Source organism: Plectropomus leopardus, unplaced genomic scaffold (assembly GCF_008729295.1).
Source record: "Plectropomus leopardus isolate mb unplaced genomic scaffold, YSFRI_Pleo_2.0 unplaced_scaffold27461, whole genome shotgun sequence".
NCBI lineage: Eukaryota > Metazoa > Chordata > Actinopteri > Perciformes > Serranidae > Plectropomus > Plectropomus leopardus.
In genome coordinates, this window is record NW_024629892.1 from 1 (window position 1) to 5,020 (window position 5,020).

Genomic DNA, 5,020 nt, shown 5'->3' on the forward strand with positions numbered 1-5,020 from the left:
ATAAGAAACGCTGGGACTTGTGTGAAATGCTCCTGCAGAGTAATGGCAGCGTTAGCAGAGATAATGTTTATTCTGTCTTTATTTTCTATGTTTGACTCGCTGCCAGCTGTGGTTACGTTTTTATGTCCGTGCAGCAGAAGCTTCCCCTCTGATGTTATATTTAGGTCCGGAGTAAAGGTTAGGCCCATAATCAACTTTTATGAGAAAATTATCACAAGTTATTGCTTTGCAGTTCGGCCAGAAAGCCAAAGCCGTTTGTGAGGCCGTTAATCTCTGGTTTTAAAAGGCACGCCGCAGATTTCACTGCCTCCCGTTACTTCTGCTGGCGTATTGACGCGCTGGTTATGATCTCCGTTTGTCACTGTGCTGTGAACAAAATCAGTTTTGGGAGCGTGAAAATATTCATCAGCATTTTGTTCCTGTTTGTTACAGAATCGGCGACAGAGGCGTCCCCGCAGCCCGCCACAGAAAAGCTTTGATGCAGTCAGTAGTTGTGTTTTCATGACATTGTTACGCAAAATTTAAAGTTCAAAGGTTCATCCCATCAGCTGAACTGACTGAGTCGGGTTTGATTGGATTGGCGTCTTGGACGGATCATTCTGGGAGGATTAGAGATGTCCGAGCTGATAACCTCGTCTGTCTCCTCCTCTTTGTCTCCATCTGTGTCTCTGTCCTCGTCCACTCTTCATGCTACACACACACTATCAAAATAAGAGCATCTCTGAGATCTGAATGCATTCAGTGTCTTTTTTAGGACAGAAGTGACGCTGAATGTCTGTCCTTTGCAGGGTTTATATGGTCATAACAAACCTGAAGGAGTCATGACCTGGAAACGTTTTGGAAAACTAAATATACCCGGAAAGTTCTGGGAAACTCATAAAACTTTGTTTCACAAACCTGTATAATAACACATGTGTTCAAGGACCAAGTGTGATTAAAAAAAAAAATAAATCACCAAACGTTTTTCTTTAAATATCACCAAAAATTAAAAATTAAAAAAAAATCCAAAAAGAAAGATTACCAAAATTTTTCTTTGCAGAAAAAATACCTCACCAAATTAAACTCTAAATCCTAACCCTCTAAGAAAAAATAAACATTTTCTTTAAATCTTAAAAAGAAAAAAATGGGAAAAAAATGCAGGGGAAAAAAATGGCAAAAATCTTAAAAGAAAAAACTGAATCACCTTTTTCTGTAAAAATAAATAAATAAATAAAAAATAAAATTGCCATTTTTTTAAGGAAAAATAGAATTTTAGAAAAAAAGCCAAACATTTTTTTAAAGAAAAAACAATCTCTACATTTTTCTATTAAAATCTGCTGTGAAAAAGAACCAATAAGAAGTATGAATGATCATTTAAAATAAAGTATTATCTTTAAATCTCTGACATTTCAATCAGTCAAGCTTTGATTGCTTTTATATTATTTTGTGTTTTTTTCCACCCAATTTTTAAACTTTTGCTCAAAGTTTTAATCGTATTTCTAAAACTTTTAATGTCACTTAAAGCTGGGGTAGGCGGTTTTACTCTGCTGTTATTATGAAAAAATCCCATAATAAACTTTAAGCACATAACCTGCCCTTTTTCCTCCCTAAAAAACAGCTCCAGCAGCTTTAACGATCACTTATTGATACACTCATGAATAAATACACTTTCACATCGAACCAAATAGAAAATGCAACAAGGAGTGCTTCAGAACAAAGACCACTGACAGCGGGTGGGGCTGGATTATCAAAGGATTACCTGTGATCACTGTGTCACCTGTACCTGTGTGTGGCTGCTCAGGTGTGCTGCTGACGGTGACGATGGGAGGAGAGCAGAGCCGCGACACGGAGGCTGAGGAGAGAGAAGAGGAGGCTGAAAATCATCAAAAATCTGCCCAAACTGACAGCTCACAGTCTGCTGAAGGTACAACCAGCTAGCAGGGAACGTTCCCACAACATCGGCTAACGTTACCTACAAGCTGCAATAATGTTTTAAAGAAAACATTGTAATCTAATGTTCAAAGAATGTTTTAAAGATGTTTATCATTTGTTTATTGTTCGTATCGTTAATTATTTTAAGTTTTAACTGCAACACTCATCATGGGATGTTCCTTTATAAAACAATGTTACATGAGAACAAAGGAAGAACGTTGACAAAGAAACATTCAGAACAACATTACTAAGGCCTGAGATCACAGAACGTTTTTTAAAGTAGAATGTAATGTGATATGTGAACATTAGGAACACATTTTTTGACGTTTATAAAGAATGTTACCTGAACTTTAAGAACATTCTGGGAACTAAAAGAAAACTATCCGCTGAAAATGTTACTAAAACATTACATCGGTTGCATTGTAACGTTCTCACAATGTTTTGAGACCCAAAATTGATAGCTGGGGTACCACAAAACATTTATATCTTTAAGTTTTAAAAGCAAAGTAGCCCTTCTCTAAAATAACATTCTGTGAACATTAAAAAAACATTTTAAGAGTACTGGGGCATAATGTTCGAACCATGTTATCAAAAAACGTTTTGGGAACTTAATAAAAACTTTACCAGAAAAAAATTACTGGAACTTTGCATTGTAATTGAATGTTCAAAGAACGTTTCAAGGATGTTTGTCATTGCAAATGATGTTCCTTTAAGGCTAAATGCCGACTGAGACGTAATGTTTTAACTGCAACATTCGGTGAATGTTTTGGTTTTGTTGAGAGATGACAGATCAGAGAATGTTCTTTTATAAAATGTTCCCACAATGTTTCATGAGAACATGAATGCCGATAATCTGTCGACCCCTATTAAATAAAGCAAGAAAGAAAGAAAAAAATATTATGTTGTATAATTTAAATACGACTGACTGTGACTCACCTCGTCTTGTTCCTTCCAAAAGGGACTCAACTAAATTTCATTGTAGAGACGTCATCTACAGCTCTTCATGATCCTAAAAATAAACGTCACAAAAAACGAAAGTTCACAGCTCACATTTGTCCAAAAGATAATGTTTAATTTTCGTAATGCATTTCGCTCCCACAGACACCCCAGGAGAGCTGCCCCAGTGCCACATGGGAAACAGGAAGGTGGACAACATGTGTTTCATGATCTCGTGCACCAACTGGTACTAAACTGGACCTTCATGACGCCGAAGATGAAGAGACTTCAGGGCCAGATGCTGCATTCATGGACGCCACGAAAATCTAAAAATGAAGCCGTCGCTGAAGTCCCGTGTGTTGTCTGCATCGCTCCGCCCAGCGAAGAAATGACCAACTGCTGTTTACAAATATACACGCTAATCACAAGATCTGTAACGTGTTCATGAGTGAGCGTCAGAGGAGCTGAGAGGACGACTGCAGGTCAGAGCCAGGCTAACTTTTCCCCCCGTTTCCAGTCTCTATGCTAAGCTAAGCTAACCAGCAGGGGCTTTATTTTCTCTACACTCTTCGATATAAAGGCGCTAATGAGAACCACAGTGTTCTGCAGCTTGTTCTTGTAAGAGAACCCTTTTTGATTTCCCGGTAAACCTTTTATTAAGGTCCCAACAGGAAGGGACAGATCTTTTCAGAAGCAAATGGTTCTGTGTAGAAGCTCAGCATTTCAGGAAGAACCCTTTAGAAATCTTTATTTCTAAGAGTGTACAGACGTGAGTGGTAGTGTCTTAACTCTTAGCAAGAAAATTAGTGCTTTTCTCCAAATATTTAACTTCTTCTTTAAAGTACGACAGACTGAAATCCCACATCATTATTTCTTAAAACATTTCTAATAAAAAAAAAAACATGTGCAGCGTATTTTTAATTTCTGCTTTCTAAAGCAATAAACCCAAAAGGTAAAAAACATGCAAAGATAAAAATCAATATCCCAAACTGACCGTCGTTAAGATCCGGTTTGCTCATGAAAAGAGGCAGAAGAAGAGACGGAGCGGAGACAAACACGCATGGTTGGGACAAAATGTGCTCCAGTAAACCCACTGAGGTGTGTATTTTCTCTGTTATGACTGTTTGTTTTTTTTAACCATTAAGTATTATTAAAGAAAACGTCTCTGCTGATTACAGTGTGTTTCTGTTCATGCTTTGGGAGGTTAAAGGTTGTTTGGTTTGCAGCTGGTTGAAATCCCTCCGCTGACTGAATTAGTGCATTTTGAATTTGAGCCACATTAATTACTTTAACAATAATGACTTCTTCAGTTTTGTCCAATAACCTTTAAAGATTTACATTAAGTGATTTCCATGATGTTATTTTTCTTCTCTTTCAAATGTTAAAGGAATACTTTACCCACAAAATGATCACTTACTATTTAGCCATGTTACATTGAATTCATGATGAAAACATTTTCTTGCACGCCTCCATTGAAGACAGCCAACTCTGATTTTTTAAACTGATCCAGGACGACGTTTAACAACAGCAAAACTATGCAGTACTCCCCAAACAAGTGCATTTTGGCAAAAACCTCAAAAGTGAACTGACTGAAGCTTATTTAGCCAGACTCCAGTACTGAGGTTTACAAAGTCAAATATAAGTGTTTGAAAAGTTCTGACCATGCGGCTGGATAAATGAGACTTGGATTATACTCCACGCATTGTGTGAGTTTATGAAAGGAATTTTTAACATAGTGTTGTTGTTAACCATGGTCCCCAATCAATCAATAGATCAATATGTCACAACATCAGTAATTGGTTCACAATTCATTTTGAGGTGAAACATTTCTTTAAAGAAACCCTACAAAGTTTTTATGCCTCCAAGCCAGTGGTGTTATGTTTTAGGGTTGTCCCTCTGTACATTCATACATGTATCTAATTCTCAAGAACACTGTTACACTGTGACCTTATTGTGTCTTACTCATTCTCATCAAAGCAAAATCTCAAGAACTGGACTGGACTCAACAATGAACTGATAAGAATTTGGCAGTCAAAGGTCAAGGTCACTGTGATCTTGTGTCTAATTTTCATGAACACAGTATCTCAAGAAGGAGAGAATTTCTTGAAAAATCGGCACAAACCTCCATTTGGATTTAAGAATGAAATTATTAGAATTTTGTGGTTGAAGGTCA

The 5,020-nt window shown here is 37.0% G+C and overlaps 1 long non-coding RNA gene across 1 annotated transcript; it reads left to right on the forward strand.

The window, feature by feature from the left end:
• The first annotated feature begins 1,407 nt into the window (after nucleotides 1–1,407).
• On the forward strand, nucleotides 1,408–4,019 carry LOC121937786. Its single transcript, XR_006105198.1, has 2 exons — nucleotides 1,408–1,903; nucleotides 3,013–4,019. It is a non-coding gene; the product is annotated as an uncharacterized LOC121937786 (long non-coding RNA).
• Nucleotides 4,020–5,020: the final 1,001 nt, after the last annotated feature.